This window comes from Antennarius striatus, chromosome 21, assembly GCF_040054535.1.
Source record: "Antennarius striatus isolate MH-2024 chromosome 21, ASM4005453v1, whole genome shotgun sequence".
NCBI lineage: Eukaryota > Metazoa > Chordata > Actinopteri > Lophiiformes > Antennariidae > Antennarius > Antennarius striatus.
The window spans coordinates 11,629,629-11,650,131 of NC_090796.1; the positions used below are offsets into that span (position 1 = coordinate 11,629,629).

General features: G+C 36.9%; 1 protein-coding gene across 2 annotated transcripts in view; it reads left to right on the forward strand.

The window, feature by feature from the left end:
* nrg3b (neuregulin 3b) overlaps window positions 1-20,503 on the forward strand; it is a 166,795-nt gene that overhangs the window by 91,210 nt on the left and 55,082 nt on the right. The window lies entirely within an intron of this gene.

Below are 20,503 nucleotides of genomic sequence, written 5' to 3' on the forward strand. Positions count from 1 at the left end.
ATGACACACTTTCCTCTGGCTCTGAGATGTCAGACTCACTGAAAGCACAAAGGCAGATTGCATATATTGTATGAATATATATAAAAAAGGAGAGTGGAGGAATACATTATCATCAGGTGTAGTAGAGTCGGCCGTCACATCCATTCACATCACCTGTTTCTCTTATTTTATTTCTCTGTTCAGTGACATGACACTCAAACACATCGAAACTGGAAGAGAGCCTCCACTAAAGCCTCTCCCAGAGGGGAAAGCACAATATGTCCTCATGCCAGAGGTAGAGAATGGCCATGGGTGAATGTACGGCACCTCAAATTAAATTAAGACCGTAAGACATAACACATGCTACTGTGATCCTACTCAAACTGTTGCCTAGTGTGGGAATTTACTGTCTGTATATGGGGCGACAAAATAACCTGCAGCAGACTGCTGGGACATGCCAATGCAGCAGTTACACCTTCCAGTATTGTGCGTGTTGGTTTTGAATCAGCAAACAACAAGAACACACATGTATATTTAGGGATGACTAAAATATAAAATTAAAATGAGAAAAAAGGAAAAAAGTTTACATCAATTTAAAATAATATGTTCTGTTCCTTTCATTTTGAATCACGGTAAATATTAGATAGGTTATTTGTTACTAATGGATGTTTAACTCTGAATGCCAAGTCTTGAATTTACAGGAGTGTTGGTGATATATTGAGGGGAAAATTCTGCTGCTTTAAATTCAATAGCTAGAGTGAAAATGGGACCTTATGGCCTCAAGTAATATCTTATGGAAATGACTTGCTTTGTAATTGATCACCCTGCATGGAAGCCCTTCATTCATCTCGGTCCTTATTGATGATATGGCTAAGTCAGACAAATAACATGATCTCTGCATTTTTTTCAATCCATTGAGTTATTGATTGAAAATATGAGACCTGTTCGTCATTGCAGGTTTTGCAGTCTTTGGTGCGAGGGCTCAGCAATATCGGCCTGGCAAGTGCTCAGCAATTCAATAGCATGTGGTTAGCCGGTTGGATGGTAATGTAGTATTTATTCAATGGAAAGAGATTGCACTGCAGTTCTGACTACCAAATGCAGCATTGTGTTGTTTTTTGTTGACACAGAATGAATGAACATTACATTCATGTGACAAGAAGCCGTGCACCCTATTGGTGCAGCAATCATGTACATATTTAATGGATTCACATGACATGTCATCTTCCACTTCACACAGGATCGGTTGTATCGAAAATATTTTTTATGCTTCAACATAATCCTTCTTTATTCCAGTAGAAAAGACTTTGTGAAAGGGAGAGATCTGCCTTGCTTGGTTTTAACAGAATGTTTCCTAACTTGTTTAAGCATCACATCCACAACATGCTGGCTTGTGTTGCACAGATGATGCAAAAACACTGCAAGTTAGCTGTACAGTTAAAACAGCTTGGCACCGCACTGGCATAGAGGAAAAATAAAGAAGAAATGGGAATTGTACCTTTTCATCTTTTGTACCCAGCATATCCATTATAATGGGTTTTGAGTATTTTACTCTCAGATTTATCTGTTAGTTAATAATAAATAATAGAATAACAATAAAAATCTACTGTTGTAGACTTAAAGTGGACAAGGTTTCACAATAATTATAATGTATTGTAATATAAAGAAGACACCACATTAACTTCTAGAAGAATAGAATATTGAAATGCCTTTGTGTTAATAAAGCGGTCCTGGTATTAGTTAGATGTAAATGTGATCAGATAACCCAGTATGGATAAAAAGTAAAGGGATCAAATGGAATAAATGTTTGGATTCGATATAAAATGGTTGATGTAAAAAGTATAATTGCAAGGTCTTTTAATAAAAGCTCTGTTAAAGGCAAAGCAAATGTAATGACTAGTGGTGTTAATAATGAGAGACGTTTGCATAACCAGAAGACTTGTCTTCCTGTTCTTTATACTGATGTTTACAGACGAGCACATCAGACTTAATGTTTGCCTTTAAATAACCTCGTATTTCTAATGGAATCGCTTTTATTTTTTTCATCATGGAGGATGAGGATGAAATCACAATCCACAGTGTCTGCGCGCGCGTGTGTGTGTGTGTGTGTGTGTGTGTGTGTGTGTGTGTGTGTGTGAGAGAGAGAGAGAGTGTGTGTGTGTGCCTTTGTGCTTCTGTGCACATTAGAAGCCTGGCAAAGCTCAATGTAGCTCATGTCTACTATTACCATGGTAACTTCTTCCCTCATTAGTGTGAGGCCAGAAGCAGGGAAAAAAAAGTTGTTGACTCACTTATAGCGTGGCTGCTTTTGCAGTTGGACTCAGATATTCTGTTGTCGTCCATCCTTTACATTGGACATTGAGTTTGATGAGCTTGACATTACAATAGTTGTCTAATGATATTAATGACTGCTTTTGGGAATTTTTACATAAATTTCTTCTTTCATTGCTTCATCCACGTCTGTGCTGACATAAGAAATCAGATAATATTTAAATAAACATTTATTTCTTTTAAGTCTGCTCCTTCAAATCCATTTGTTTGCTATCTTACTGCTGTGTGTTTGCCTGTGTGTGTACGTGTGTATGTGTATTTGCGTGCATTGTCAGTGAATGCCATCAGGGACATGTCCATCTACTCTGATGAGTTAACGTGAATTCTCATGAAAGAACTTTTAAAAATCCAATTTTATATTGTCCCATTGTGAAAATCCACTGAGGTAAGCCCAGGGATAGGCTGAGAGTGCCTGTGAGCTTTTGTCTGCTTGTGTTTTTCTCCCAGGACTCAGGACAGCGCAGACAGCAGTATTAACAGACTCTGATATGACAAAATGAATCCTATAAATGAAGACCACAACCACTGTTCTCCCTTTGCGTGTTCTTCCCCTCATCTTTCTCTTTTTCTGTGGGGAGTCAGTTTGGCTATTAAATTGTCACCGCACCGTCAGACCTTGACAGGCCACGCTAATCCACGTTGCTGTCGCTCCTCTGCTGATCCCTCCTGCTTTGGGAAGACGTCCAGGCTTAAAGCCAATGGGCCGTGTCCACCTCAACACCACCCGGCTGCTTTATGAATGCAATGCAATTATAAACATGGGAGCCGGCTTACCTGTTAGCAGCATCTTATTACAGACCCATAAACTCACTGTGGAGTACAGTTGGCACATTAAGCTTTTTATTTAAATAATTCAGAGACAATTTAAGATTAACAAATGTGACAGTGATTTTTGTCTTCTTGTAAAATGGGTTATGTCTTGCGAGTATTTTAAAGCCAATGATGATCATGTATGCTACCAATACAGCGTATTGGTTTTACTATAAATGCAAAGTTAACCCCTCCAGTCTTTCTCCAGCCACCAGCAAAGCACAAAAATTTATATTGCATCTCCTGCATGGCACTTTCAATTTTACAGTTCCTCAGTGTTGAATTTTAAAAGTTAGAAATTGCTACATAATTCCATTAACCAGTATGAAATTTAATTTCATACTTTATAATTTAATAATTTCCCACTTTCTTCCTTGTCCACGTGTTTGCCTCCTGGATTACTTGCATAGGATGATGCCACATACAAAAAGTCTGATTTTGGGCTGTGTGAAAGCAGTGAAAGCTGCTTATTAAATCTAATTTATTCTTAGTACAACGACTAATAATTTACTTTATTATGGTGGTCAATAGAGAAAAGTCTCTTTAGCCACGGGCAATTTCTTTGTTGTAGGACTGACATCAGCTACTAGGACTAAAGGGCAGGGGGCTCAATGGTGGTGGCATAGCCAGCACTTAAAACTCCTTTGCTCGCTTAGCAAAGCTGGCTCTGTATTGTTCATACAGACCACAATGGGAAATGTTCAGCAGCAGAGGCTAGAGCTAGTCTCAGTACATTGAAATGATATGTTCAACCTCTGCAATGTCATTATGGAAATACTGTATGTCCACAGACAAAAAGAGAGAACTTCCTTTTTTCTAAGCAACCAGACAGAATAGCATTCTCTTGTCATTGTATGTCTCAGCACTTCTAAAGCTAAAGAAGATGATAAACAAGAAGACAGACACACCCACAGATACGGAAGCACAGCATCTCCGTCCGATTTCTCTTCCCCTTCGCAAAATTCCCGCAAAGCCTTTCAATAAAGTAATGGCTGTGTCATTACTTTATGTAACCACCACAAAGAGGCTGCGTAGGATTTGGAGACAACAGCACAGCCACAGTTGTTGCCTTCAGCGCTTCACATGTCATTTCTTTTTTAGCTCAGCTAGTGAAGGATAACAGCTGCTTCTCATTACTGATATTTAGAATATTTTCGGCAGTGAATGCATGCAGAAAAAGCTGTAGCTGCATGTTTAAGCTCATGCACAGAATGTACTCAGGCGGAAGACTTGATATCTCTGTAATCACCTTATGGAGATGGGGTCTCAGGAGGGACCCACGTAGAGCCGCTATATCTGCTGCAGTGTCATTAGGACAAGAGCACCAGACAAAAGAGGGATATATTTTAAGTGGGTCGTGGTAATGAAATATAATGATTTGTTAATAGGCAGACAAGGGAGGATCTCATCTCAGTGATATCTGATGGTACAATCTCCCTGAGTGCAGGGTGGACTATGACACAGAAAAACGGGAAAAAAAAAAAAAAGGAAAAAATAACACTGTCATTCCACCAGAGGGCCCTCCCTTGATTGTATCGATACTGGTACAAAAGACTTAATTTAACATTTGCTGCTCTATTTTAGCATGTTCATAACGCCAATATGATATTTCTTCCATCTGTGCTTCTCATGAACTCAAACCAAATCAGACCTAGTTCCAAACCATGTCTCCCGCTTATACATTTTCTCTCTGTCAGAAGTGAAGTCCAGTAAGACTTGGCCAGTATTTGCAGGATCTTTATGAGCTTTATCAGAGCTGCAGCTTGTGTATTTCATCCTCGGGAGGACGTCAAATAAGATAAACAGATCAGTTAGCTGGAAAACAAGATGGCCGATTGAGTATTAAATCAGGAAATATGCTACCACTTGAACAAAAGATAGAAAATTGAAATGTTTTTTTAGAAACAATAGGTGTATTTGTTGGGGCTTAACATGGGTGATATTTCATCATGACATGAGCTGACATATTCTTTCTTTATTGCTTTTCTGACATCTTTGTTCCTCTCAACATGTTTACACAGGAGGGTTTGCTTTGGTATTACACCAGGAGAACTGTCTATGTTTATTGATGGAAAGGCTCCTGGATTGAATTAGAATTTAATTAAGTAAAGTAGCAAATGAAAGGAGACAGAGAGAGAGGCTCAAAGAAATCCCATCGTTCCACCTCAACCTGTCTCAGGCTGAGCTCAATTACTAAGCGACAGACTGGTTTAATTTATGTTCTCAGGTAAACAACAAGCAAACTGGGGATAAATATTCGTAGGTCAATACAGATAGATGTTTAGTAATAGTGGGACAATGAATGGGTGTGTGTGTGTGTACTAGCTGAAACAGCCATTATTTACTTTAAAGCCACTTGAATTGTACCTTACATTAAAGGTCACACGATTTCCATCCATTTTGTCATATTTTTACCCTAAGAATGACAAAAAAAATTCCAAAAGCCACTGACACTAAGCAGCATTAATGTTTTGCTTTTTTTGTGCAAAAAATTCTATTTGTGCAATAACATTGTACACATAAGCTATTTATTTCATTAAATATTTATTACTATTTATTTTAGTAAATTGTTTCTTTTAATTTTATAATACTGTTTTATGGAAAGGTTTGTTTTTTTTACCCACTGCAATAGATAAAAATCTAGTGAATTGCACAGGAAAATGTTGGTTAGGTGATGGTACCATTTTAAATTACTGATTTTTCATTATTTATTTAGTCCACAGATACATTTGTATTCCTCTTTAAGAACCAATAATTCCATGATTATGATTACAAAGACCTTTAAACCAGCAGGGACTAGTGATTCACGTATATCTAATGGAAACATAGTGAATCTGAATAAGCAGGCTGTCATCTGTGTGCACAGCTTGAAGTTTAAGCTATCTTATCTATATGCAAATTCCAGTTCAGGCACCCCTTTTTAGAAAGCTGTGCAATGTATGTATGTTTTTGTATGTCTCATGAAAGGGTGCTTCAAAGTCGTGGTGGCGTTAGTTAGTTAGTTAATAGGGATATATGTCATCCCCAGACTGACAATTTATTCCACATCAATATGTTCACATTGAAAGTTGAAAATAAGTTCATGTGCAGTATCTCCTGGCACTGGAAAAGCAATGGCAAAAACAATTAACATTTGTTAAGTCTTGCATGCGATAGGCTTTCCATTCTCACTTGACAGAAAGTTGATTATGATACTAGGGACAGATTTACATGTGGATGGATTTAAATACGTATACACTTTTGTAGCTGCATATGTGATATTGTTCTGCCAAGACTGGAGCAACCTCTATGTAACGCTGCTGAAGTTATTTGAAATATTATTAAATATGTATTTTTAGTCAAAAATTTGCATATCAGGAGAGTTTCCAGATAATGGGGTAGATTTTCTGACTCATATATTTTTCAGACATATGCCACCTTTATAATTCAGAACTACTGTTTTTTTTAATGAAATGTGGCAGTTGTTTTATTTTATTTTTTTATGTTCTCTATGAACTGACTAGGATACCATCCAGGTTATTTTCATATGGGAAGCTATCTCTGTCATTGGTAGATGCACCACCTTTATTGATGGAATGGCACACCTTTCCATATTTTCTACACTCCTCCACCGATAATAAATCAGCAGTGTCAGGAACTCTTGTGGGGTTTTTTTTTTCAAGTAACATGTCTCTATTGAATATCTGTTAACTGATGATTATAGCCAGTTACAACTACAGTACTTGTCATCCAATGAAGTGCTTTCACGCTGCAAACACTTAGGACTAATATTCAGTTTGATCCACTACTAAATACATTTTTTATCAGCTCCAGATCCAGACCGAAAGTGTTCTGCTGTGTGAATTTTACGATTCCCATCACACAACACATTTACTCGATGTTTTATATTTTAATTTTATTTTGAACGTGATAATATGGGTTAAAGAAAAGCCAGCTGCTATCCCAACACCAGTGAATACCAGTGTGCTCTGATGACAGGGTACTCATGCTCATTCCTCATATTTCACCCTCTGTCTGACCTCTGCACAATACAGTAATCCCTCGCGTATTCGCGCTTCAAGATGCCTGGCTTCACCTCATTGTGAATTTTTAGTAGATAGTCACGAGATACCGTACGCGCATTCTGTTGGCTGACACGGAAGTGCACTGTGTTCCAAGACTCACAGAACGCAGCGCACTTCCATGTACTAATGAAACACTTAAAAGCGCTTTAAACAATCAATAAGAGTGTGGGAAAAGGTAATTACAGATATGAAGTGGTTTAATATCAGTATGGGGAGGGTTCATAAAAATTAAAATTACCTTAGATAAAAAAATACATCGTTTGTCGCTGTATTGCTGAATTTTCATTATTTGCGGATGGTCCTTGAATGCAGTAACGGCGAGTAGCAAGGGATCACTGTATTTGGTATGGTAAGTATTTAAATCTGTAATTGTCTTGACATCTCTTGGACTCCCTGGAGTGGTAATGTTTGGGGTTTTCCTGTTCTCCGCAAAAAAAGTCTTGAATCTAAAGACAAGCCTGTTCAAACAGAGAATGATGTCAAGTTTATCCATTTCTAATTCAGTGGGTATGAAAATTTATTTGGAAACCAGAGCAATGATTATAATTTCAAATGATTTGTGTTTTTATAATACTGTTGCTGTTTGTTTATACTGAAATAAATGTGTCTTTTTTTACTGCTGTTTGTATTAATATTATTAGTACTCAGATTATGAATCATCGTGTGTTCACTAATTACAAATTGAGTTTAAAGTTTGTAAAGTGTAATAATTTTGAGAAAAGGCCGTTTAGATGGAGATAAATCTTGTATTTCCTTTATTACTCATGTCCACTGCCTGTAACATTAGTGCACTCACACATTCTTACATTGTAAAATTAATGATAGCAATAGAATATTTAAATTTTCTGAATAATTGAATGACTTAATTGAATATTTCAGTAACATTATTGAACGACTTAAGCATAAGCCTTCTAAATGCAAAAATGAAAAAGTGACTGCAAAGCCATGAATGCTTCAATGTAAAGTAAAACACCAGGGACAGAAAAAGATCATTTGAAAGCCTTTCTTAGAAATAGCACTGAAATAGATTTTTTAAGTTATTTTTTTTACACCAATAGACAGCTTCAAAGAAGGACATATTTAAAATTAATTCAAAATAGATCAAGTCTAACTTACTTAAGCTAGATTCCCTCTTGAGAGTTTTCAAATCTCTTTTTTTTTTAAAAATTGGTTTCAAACACATTAAAAATCTCCACAAATTTTCTTCCCATGATTTTTAATTCAAACTATTTCATTTCATTTCAAGTTTTTTTTATTCAGAGAAAACAATGCATGCCCCGTATCCTGTACAGTAATCTCTTGAGGAGCAGCTGTTCATCGTCCAAAAAATATCAAAGTTGTTGGTAGTCAGCCAGCTTGCCTGTGAGGAAATTGAAGAAATTTGAATGAGGAAATGGTTGGAAAGATGTGGTCAACATTGGCTGTCTATCCATCAGGGAGGACCGTGGGTGAGATTGGAAAGTGCCAATATAATCGTCCCTGCCACATCCACAAGCCAAACACGAGGTGTAAAATGCCAAACAATACCAGATAGTAACATCAGGGCTGTCAAGATTCCTACTCAGTTTTCCCCTCAGATTGTGAGGAGGGTTTAATCAGGGTAAAGTTGGACTGATTCTGTTTGAGTACAGGCCCGACTTTATCTGTCAAAACACCAGAAAATTCAAGACTGGCTTGTGTTCACTAAGTTCTCTCTCTCTCTCTTCTCTCTCTCTCTCTCTCTCTCTCTCTCTCTCTCTCTCTCTCTCTCTCTCTCTCTCTCTCTCTCTCTCTCTCTCTCTCTCTCTCTCTCTCTCCCTGTCTCCCTCTCTTGAAAAAATGCATCATAGATTCCAACATTCCAGAAGCTCTTATAATTCTGAACAGAAGGTTACACTTTCTTAATTGATGTCTCGAGCTTGCTTAATCACCACTTGTGTGAGACAGAGAGAGACCTGAGAAGGACCATGACAGAGCCAAAGAGAGAGGGAGATAGAGACAGGAACATTAGAGTGTAGTTTCATGGAAAGTCTTTCAAGTTCGTAGGTTTGAAGTGCTAATAACATGCAAATGTATGTAAATGAGCGATACCCCCCCAAATGTTATTGAATACTTTTAGTTGATATTTTGAGCTGGTGTTTGTGTATGAATACTGAGAGTTTGGGGAAGTTTGAATTTCAACCTTGTTAGCAGTCATCTAAATGAGTTCATGCATGAATATGTTTTCACCACAAAGTGTCAATTCTTGGATTTGTTTTTGTGAAAAACATTCTTAATTCAATATGTCGCCAATGTGTCAAAAAAGAAATCTGATGTGTGAATGCATGTTTGAGGTTAATGGTAACTTGTAAAGAGGAGTAATGTTTTACTGATAAAGCTAGGTTCAGTCAAAATGACCTTTCCTTTGCACACTTAGTCTAAAGTTCATTCTCATAACATCCTGTCGTCCACACTTTTTATGCAAGCTGAGTCTTAATTTCTTGCTAGTGCTGTTTTCATCAGCTGCTCAATGGCCACCTCCATTCAATAATGTAGTGACACATTCAGCATCAGTTTATAATTATTCTGCTGTCTTTTTAAACATGATTCTCCCACAGATTTCACAACTTCATCATCCACCACCACCAGTATCTAGAATGGATATATATATATCTTGCCATTTACACAAGACACTCGCCCTTTGATCTCAATTTCCCACCAAGAGCCTAACTGCCAAAGACTCTCTGACAGAGTAATTATCACATATCATTTGTTGTAATAAACAATCATTACTTTATCCACTGGTCTCTCCTGATTTAGCTGTCTATAAATACGATCATCAAGGTGAAACTGATCATGCTGAACTTAATTACACAAAATACTAACTGCGTAATGCATCTCAGCTTTCAAAAGAGAGCAATGTCTGTGCACTTGTGAGAAGACAAATAAAGCCATGACGGGACAGAACAATGATCCAATTACCTCAGCTGACATAAAAATCCATAGACAGTTTGCAGAAAGATGGTGTACTGATCCATTTAACTGAAGTTATTAACTTAAATAAAAGTTTTCTGGTTAAAAAAACAATTAAAACTTTGTTTTAAAATGATAGATGCAAAAAATTAAAGTTCCAAACAAGATGGGGAAAGAGAGTGCCTAATGTCATGGTAGATTGAAAACAGCAGTTGCTTTTTAAATCTTGAAGCCACAAGAGGAAACTTTTAGAGTCCTTAGGTATTTGAAAAAATAGTCACATCACAAATTTCACAGGTTTCTTTGTCTCACTCCTTTGCATGTGCAATGATTAGGAAAAGGAGAATAATGTACATTAATGTCAGTAAGATGATCTATCACCTGATCAGTTATTGATGTCAAGACCTCCGCTGTAACACCAACAGTAACAAAGTTATGTCAGGTAAGAAAGACTGACCTTACAACTCAAAGTCCTGTGCATTATGTCATAGCCGGCAGTTTCATCATCTGGATCTGTCAGTTAAGGTGATCAAGATGATGCATGAATCTATAAAGCCTGTACACTATCAGATTATCTTGCTTTTGCTTAACCAAGGTTTTAATTGGGATTTCATTTGATTTCTTGCCATACACAAACGTGGTGGAAACGATGCAACCAGAGTTGGGGTTTTCACCATCTGTGCGTGTAGGAAGTGATTGAATTGTTCTGTAGGGAAAGTTTCATAAATACAGTAGTTGGTAAACTTCAAATTGGTACAGACACTTGATGATCTGTTGTGTACTTCTAGCATCTTAAACAGGATAATCCAGACTGAATCCACCAATAAAATGTGTTTAAAAGTGCGGAACTTGCCGTACACACTGGGTATTCAGGGATATTGGGAAAAATGTGACTTACTGTCAGTGGGAAACCTGAGCCTGGGAGGATATATTCATGAGGGCTTCCTGGTTCACAGCTCTCAGTTCCGACTAATAAGTTGTCATTGCCACTATTGAAACTAATCTTCTTTCAGTAATCTGCCCAATCCACCAACAACCATCTCTTAAAATTATATTTTTCCCTTATCTCTGCTGGTTGATCCTGTGCCAGCAGTTTTAAGTCTTTCACTGACACTTTAGCACACTTCAGCAGCATTTTTCTTGTTGGTTATGTTGGATTTTCAAGTAAGTAAAATACTCTGCACCCATAGTAGTGAGAAATACATATTGTCAGGTATGCTTCATTTGTGACCATAACTACTGACATGGGTTTGGTTTCACAGTACACACCAGTTACATAGTGAGAGATCAGTTATGAACTGTGTTGTAAGTTGATGTAGGAGGAAATATGTAACACAAATTTTAATGATGGTGACGGCCCTGCTTGGTATTTTCACAATAAATTTTGTTTTTTAAATTTTAATTAACACCGTGCTTCAAAGCTTTACTTAACAATTGCACGATGACTTAACGTCACTTCAACAAATTTAGTGTGCACAGTGGTACCTCTACTTACGAAGTTAATTGGTTCTGGAAGAAATTTTGTTGGTAGAAAATTTCGTAAGTAGACGCGTTTTCCATGCAAATGCCTTAATCCGTTCCAAGCCCCCAAAATTCAGACATAAATGTTTTATAAAGCAAAAAATGCATCAAAACATGTAACAAATACATTTTACAATTAGATGATTACACAATAAATGAGAGTTGTGCATAATGTAAAAAACGAAGAATAGATTAAAGAATAATAATGATGGTCATTTACCTTTCAACTGCTGTCCTCATTTTTTTTTTGCTCTCTTTTGTTCATGCGCTACTTGCCTCACCATGCCGAACATCAGAGTGAATTCCACCGACGCAATGCCTTAAACTTCCGGTGTTTTTTGGCTTCCTTTTGTTTTAATAACTTGACAATTGTTGGTACATTACGGCCATATTCTTTGGCGAGATCAACCAAACGCATCCCTTTTTCATGCTCTTCTATTATCTTTTGCTTTGTTTGTATGGACAAAAAAACTATTTTCTTCATCTTTTCTTTTCCTCTTTTCTCTGTCACTTTCTTGGGGTCCATAGTAAATACTCTAAAAGTTATATATTTACGTAAAACTATCAGAACACGTCATGGGTCGAGGTCTGAATGATGAGGACGCTGCATAAACATCTATCTAGCTACACACAGAGGTCCCTCTTAGCCAATGGGATGCCAGCATGCTAGGTAATAGCCAATGGCAGAGCAGCTACAAGAATGTTGTTTTCAAGAACCTTTGGGAGCTGCGAGTAGCAGCCCATACTGTATTTTTACCTTCGTAACTCGAAATTTCTTTCGTAACTCGAGGCAATATTTTCCTGTTGAGGCGTTTCGTAAATAGAAAATTTTGTATGTCGAGACATTCGTAAATAGAGGTACCACTGTAATTAGAAGGACTTCTGCAATTCCAAATGGGTCTTTTATGAGTGTGGATAAAAGCTATTGTGATTCTGTGAAATAAATAACAAATAGCAAAAGTAGCCAACTAGTTTGTGTCTCAGTAGGATTTGCTGCAGAAATCACGTTTGACTTATTGTTAATATCAAATATTTTGCGTCATAGTGCCCCTGGCAGTGTGTATTAAGAGGAAACATACCTGTATTACAGTATTGATATCAAGAGTCTGTTTTACTAGAGGTCCATCAAAATCCTGGAAATTGAATTTCTAGAGACAATTGATATTTTCTGTCTATATTATTACAAAATTATTCCTCCATCAGTGTTCTTGACATAAATTTTAAATGTCACTTTATCCCAGTACTTCAGTTTCTGATGAAATGGAAAATCTACAACAAAGGTCAAGCCTGTGACATCTCTTCCAAATATTAATCTAAGAGAAGGCAATGGTTTGTAAAGCAACATTATAGTTTCAGTTTTCAGCTGGATCCTCTGGATAAACACATCTTGGTGGAAAGAGGGAAGCTCATAATAGATCAGAGATGGTCAGTAATTCTGCCTTATCCATCATTAAGTTCAGTAACTGAATAAATGTGTTCTCATAGAGTCATGAGTATAACTGTGAATTTTTTCGCTTGTTAATACCTTTTAACACAGAATGCATTTTATTAAGGTGGTTATGATTTATTTCATATCACTTTTTACCCAAAAATAAATGAATAAATGATCGGCTTCCTGATACACATACACATGCTGTGGGATTGAGTACTGTTTTGGGTTTTTTTAACGCATTTTATTGTCATCTCATTTAAAAATCTCTGGCATTCAGTATCATGAGATCAAATCCTCTCAGCTGGAACCCAATTAGCATATAATTCCTTAAGTCCAAACAATAAGAATCAGGATTTTTCAATCAGCACCTCAAGATGAATGGATAGGTGGATAAAACAGTCATGATTGGTTTCCTTGTTTTGGAACATGGCTATACTAAACCTGAGGCAAAGGAAGAGGGCACAGGAGGGGATTCCATAAAATTTATCAGCATGGCGTTTCAAAGTGTATGATATCAAATTCTAGCACAGCAAAACAGTGGTGACAGTAGTCAATTTAAATTATTCAAGGAACAGGGAGGCTTTTTCCATGTGTATTTTATGCATACTGTGATGTTTCTAATGTCATATTTTTGACCGCAGCGACATGTACAGTAGTCTTCCGTTATTCACTACTGTAATAGAAATTTACTACATTGATTTTTCAAAGTTTTTTAGGAATGGTACTGTCCAATGCGTAACAAACAGTGATATCTATATCCGAAAACTGGTTTGTGCTGACGAAAATGTTTGCATTGGATCCTAGAAGTTAAATATTTGTACTGTTGGTTCTTAGATTGTACAATTATGATGCTTAAAGGAAATAACGCATATCTAGGAATTCCCAAGTGATAGGTCCATAAAAGCTTACTTTTTTATTTTAAGGTCTACTGAAACCACCTGTAAATACTCTGCCAGTGCAATATGTTACAATTCTACTACTACTAATGCTAGCCAATAGTAAAACCAATTTTATCAGTCATGATCAGGGCTATTATCCAATTTCTAAGAGAAATTGCACAATATTGAACTGTAAGAAGAAGCACCTTTCACCAAAACATTTCTCCACACCTTTTTTTGGGGGGTTCTTTGAATTTGCATTCAGTAGTTGGCATTCCTCTAATCTCAAAATAACAGTCCAGTTTGCAATCTTGAACTCAATTATATGATATCTGTGGCCTCCATGGATCTGTTACAAACTGCAACGCACAGCAGAAAAGTTTTTTTTTCATTTCTGGATTTTTCCTCCCGCTTGATTTAATCTCGTCCTCAACTAGTTTTGGCAACACTTGACTAATAAGCAAAAAGATTTGACCCTAGTCTACAGTTAAAATTTTTAGTTTAGTGTTATTCTGCTCTACAGGATTGTCACCCTCACTTACATTCATTGCATTACCCTAGGGTATGAAACTGCTGTGAAGTTTTATCCAAAGTAAAATGTGTTTACATCTTAAATGATGACTACGAAAAACAGGATCCCAGGGAGCCGACCCCTGCAGTATAAAAGCCTGCTCAAACACATAAACAGCAGACATTTGCAAATATGTGGCTTTAATATGCACATTAACGCAGAGATAACCCATTGTCTCTTGATCTTCCATACTGAGTTTCAGAAGATGTGCATATCGATTATGGATTTTGCAGGATTATTCGTTGCTGTATGGAGGGAAATGGAGGGAAAAACAAAAACCCTCTTCGGGTAAGCTTCTCCCTCTGCTAAGGAATCATAATTCCAGACTCCATTTATTCAATCCACATGCAACCCACTTTAACTCCCACCTTGTCAGCCAGTCTCTTTTATCTTCTGCCATACAGTGTATCTTCCACTTCGTCCTACAGATGGTCCCTGTATTGCAAAGTGCTTCACACACGTCCAGTTTCCATGGTTATACTGTATGCTCAGACACTTTTCTGCTCCAATTTGTTGGAGCTTGTTATACATCTTTGTTTTTCATGCCCATTTGACTATTCTTTTTGTCTGAAAACAAAGTTGATTCCACACTTTCACATGTGCGATAGCAAAGCCTCAGATGACTTCAAAAGCCTCTCACTCTCATTAAGGTAGTGTACGGAAAGATCTCACTAAATTGATTAGATCCGCTACTGGTGATACAAATAATGTTAAAATAAACATTAGTTGATTGGAATGTGTGGAACTATGAAAATTAGAAAATGAATGTGACAGAAACAGTGTAAACAGAAAACAAAGCTATTGTAGGGTGGCAGTTTAACGATCAGCATAAATTTGTATTCATGCATGAATATGTTTAGACTGTGTGCCCAAACCAGCGCACTTTCTTGTATTTATAAAGCGTGTAGCTGCAGCTTGTTAGATGAGATTACTATATTGTTTGCTAATGTTTGTTTTTCATCAACATGCAGCTGAATACAGTTTGGGTGAGGCATTAAGACCAGCTTGATTACTTTATTCCATGAATGTGAAACAAAAATTAAAAAATTACATCCTCGAATTCATCACACTCTAGTAAGAGGTGTCTGATCAGGAAATGAAAATCACCAGCGAAGGTTTACAGACATAAAACTGACAGCAGTTATGCCTCTCATGAAAGCATAATGTGTCTCAAAGGACAGGAGGTAAATGAACCAGAAGAGAAAAACAAGAATAAAGTGGAAAATCAGCCAGTTCTGTATATCAGAAGGTGAGAAGGTGTTTTATTTATTTTCTGGATATGCTTTTTAAGCCCCATAGAGCACAAAAGCAAATGCAAGGAGTTAATGTTTAATAGCCTCTGCATTTATTTATTTATTAATCTTTATTTATTTATTTATTTATTTATTTATTTATTTATTTATTTATTTTAAATAAATCAGGAGTTGCATGTGCAAATCTTTTTTAATGTATACTTAATGCATAGTTTCTAATTAGCTTATTCACAATCATAACATATGTAGCTTTGCAAAAATGTTTTGTATATGGTATTGCTGCGTCAGTCTTGGCCAGATGTGTGAAAGAGCATACACTTCTGATGACTATGGTTGTGATGATGTGGAACATATCTTACTGACCTCTGGAAAGTAAAGCATAATCTTAGATGTAGTGGTCTAGCATTCATTCTTGTCTTGAAGATGGAGAACACCCCCCCCCACACACACACACACACACACCCCAGCCAGACAAACCAGTCACTGGTTGCCCCTGGTGTTCGCTCTTCGGCTTGGTTGGTTATGGTTTGGTCCATGTTCACCGTAGGCCACTGACATTCCCTGTAAATTTCTGCTTGGATGGGTGTGTGATCATTTTACCATGTCTTATGTAAGCAATGTCTCTCTCTCTCTCTCTCTCTCTCTCTCTCTCTCTCTCTCTCTCTCTCTCTCTCTCTCTCTCTCTCTCTCTCTCTCTCTCGCTCGCTCTCTCTTGCTCGCTCTCTCTCTCTCTCTCTCTCTCTCTCTCTCTCTCTCTCAATCTTGTTTCACTGCTGATAACAGTTGTTAAGGTTTCAGGTAGACCGTTGAGAATGTTCCATCTGAAACTGCCATGGTTCAAGTCTAATTTTTTCAATATTTTTGAAAAGGGGCCTTAAAAAAGATAAAATGCTTTGTAGAATATTAGCAAAGGCTATAAGATTATTAATGGATTTTTTTGATTACCATTTGTACAGTGACTTAAACAGACAAATATTGAATGTTTAAAAATAAAAGTGTAGTAAATACCCCTTTACTGTGTTTAAAGTGTACGTACTAAGTAACTCTTTCTATTTCTATTGAATTATGTTGGAGCAATATATAAATGAAATGTGAAAATTCAATATTTTTATGGTAATCATTTGTTTGCCATGTAATTGTAATATGATTAATCACACATTTTTTTCTAGCTGGGAATGTGTTTAAGGGTTTTTGGGGGGAAACAAAATTCTCCTCTCCTCAATAGTCAATGTAAAGCAGGTTAATCTCTTGCTGAAAATAGGTTGATGGAGCAATGAGAGTGAACCAAAATAGTGGCTTTGTTGGCTCGAAACCAGAAGACTGCATGAATAGGTATATTTTCTTAAGATTGTGGCATTTTGTATATTTTCTAGAATTAAACGAAAACTACTGAAATGCTTTCCAAGAAATTGGACAGCAGGATAGGACTACCATCAGGAAAAAAAAGTATTTCAATCACATCAAGTCCAATATTCTAATATCAAGGTCAGTCTTTATCTTGAAAGATCATGTATTCTTTTCAGCACAAATAAAATGAACCCCTGCTACTCTTGAAGTATTGATGGGTAGCACTTGTGTTGAAAAAAAATAAACCTTATACAGACCTGACGTTCCATCAGCTCCTTGGCTCTCTTAACACTCAAATGAAGTGTGATGGTTTTGATATATTACTACAGATGGGTTTACATTATAAGCATATAAATGATATGGATTCATTTTTTTAGAGCTTGTAAAGTTTCATCATTGTAAAGTGTTCCCACAGCAGTACTTCAGTTGACGCGAAGGCAGATTGTAATCGGTCTACCATCAGAGAGGTGCTGATGATAGCAATCAAGAAAAGTGGCAAGACTGTGAATCAGCCCCAGGACCTCATCTGTGGAGAAAGGACAGAGATAATTTAAACCAAAGTCAGTACTCTCAGGGAATTGGGGGGGAATTGAGGACAGGACCAGTGGCTAGTTAGGAGAAAGAGCTTCAAATGTCATCAAACTCCTCATCAAAGTAGATATCCTCATAAATGAGAGGATTGTTTTGCAAAGAGTCATGAAGAGAATTATTTGTTTGGAACCCCTGGCTTTAGCAATAAAGGAATGATGTGCACGTGAAGGAATGATACAGGAGCTGAAATAAGGGTCAATAAGAAAGTTAGGATCAGAGTGATCAAGGTCATCAGGTAAGCCAGGTTTCAGCCACTCTCATTCAGCACTGAGCTCATGTTCACTCAATTTGGATTCAGGATTCAGACAGCAATGAGTAAGACGGATTGACAGGGAAGTACAGACGTAGGTGAATAGACAAGGTCAAAATAGTGAGGGACAGATATACCGATTTAGGTTTTTTTCATGGTTAACAGAGGAAGAGTGTGAAGAGCAGGAAATGGAAGTAGGAAGGACAGCAGAAAAAAGCATGGAAAGATATCACTACCTATTCTACTAGGTGTTGATAGTGTGAAGAATGATGTTAATTGAAGTTAGGCCTCTTGGGAGTTAAACATATTAAAGAAATAGACACTATAATAAATGTTACAATGCTGTTAAAGAGTCTGACAGAACACTTTAGACAAAAAATAAAGCTTGCCTCGCCATCTTAATAGAATCTATATTGGCCACCCATTTAAGACTTGCAGAAAGTCTATGGGAAATGACAACTACCTACAGCTTATAATATAATATATAAAAACTGCAATTAACTGCTGACCGTCCTCTACTAAAATACAATCATTTATCATTAAGTAAAACTTGAATAAGCCAGTTTGATTTTCTCTGTAATTACTGTATGAATATTTCTACATAAAAATGGTCATAAACCAAATCAGTCTTTTAAAATCTCTTATTTTACGCACTCACATAATATTAATTCATAAGCTGTGTATTATAAACCAGAGCCCAGATTCTAACTGAGCCCTCACTCAACATGATTCCTGTTTCAGTCTTTCTGTTAGAAATTATACTTGAAGGACAAAATTTATATTTCTTGCATGAATACCATATGAATGACTGTAGTGTTTGAATGATTGGAGGTACTGCTGAACAAATTAAAGCCTGTGTAATACGAATGGCTCCTCAATGCTAAGGTCAAGGTTGGATTTGAAATTTTGGAATACCTAAAGAATTTACTATCAATCCCAGCTTCTGTAAGGCTTGTGTTTGAATACATATTGCTGGCTTTGAGGTCCAATTCGTGTGATGACAGTTCTAATGTTCAGGCCAAGGTCAGCATAATCCCAAGTCACATTCAACAAATGCAATAATGCAACTGGAGGGCACAATAAGAGTACATGCCACCTACACACACACACACACACACACACACACACACACACACACACACACACACACACACACACACACACACACACACACACACACACACACACACACACACACACACACACACACACTCTGTAAACTGTAAATAGCATTTATGACATAACCTCATCCAAATGTCATTGTATGAGACTAATGAGTGGAAGGTACAGTATTTACACATAAAAAACAAGAAGTAGCATAATGTTCACCATCCTAAAAGCAGCAATGATTACTTCAGCCTTTCTTCTGAATGCAGTTACAACTGGATTGTAACTCATCCTTCCTTTTCAAGCATGCAGGAGAACCTACGATGGCTGTGAAAAAAAGGCCTGTCAGGAAGGTGACATTCCTCTGCATCTCAGCCAGTGGTGGAAGGCATCCGTAAACATATGGAGGAGATGGATCGCACTTTTATCTACCTCCAGTGTAAACACACCTTCATCATGATCTCTGTATCTGTCTCTGTATCTCGAGAGCTGCAGTTTGATTTGTCCATTCAGGGCTTCCATCTGTGAAGATATGAAAGAGACATTACAAGACAACAAAAACACAAGTATTCTTACATTTTCCAGGTGATCATTAATGAAAACTTAAGATTCATTTCTGCCAATAGATCCAGATAAATACCATACACTGGAGTTTAAAAGGGCACGCCACAAATTTTACACATAAAGACCCGTTTAATCTTCATGAGCAGCACTGGGAAAATGTTTTTTAAGCACTTTCTTTATCTCTGAGGGAAGTTTTCCAGAGTCACTAAAAAATAATGACTGCTGATGTCATGAGGTGGGTGGCTTTATCACCTTTAACAGATGCCTTTGTCACAACCTGGAGGTGGGGGCTTTGAAAACTGTGAGCATTAGATAGTATTTTGGGTTCAACATGAAAATGCTAAAGAGTTGCATTATGGGAACTCTAGGAGCCAGAATTTCTGGTGGTTGTCTTCCATGGAAACAAAAGACCATGGAAAAGTCAAATATTTTGTTCTCACTGCAGTTTTTAGTTGACTATGTACCTTTTACTTTTGGAGCATTCACTTATTCATTTGTTCATTCATTCATTCATCTGTTTATTTGTTCATTCATTCACTTAACCTCAGTAATTATTAAAAAAAAACCCAACATATCAGAGTTCTCCAGAGTTCTCACACACTTGAAGTTTCACACATACAGTGTGAACATTCATACATACACTTCGTGAACCCTCAAGTGTGTCATCTAGCACAGCCCTCTCCCACTGCCCTAATCTTGTAAGCAATAAATGTATGGTGACATTCATTCCCAGAGGATAAGAGTGATGATTGTTCAACTCAACAAAGAAAGGAAAACATCTTCAGCAAGACTCTTGCCCGACAGCAAAGAGAGTATGTTTGAAAGTTGGCTTCCTTCTGTGATCAATTATCATCACATTAGTATTTCAATTGGG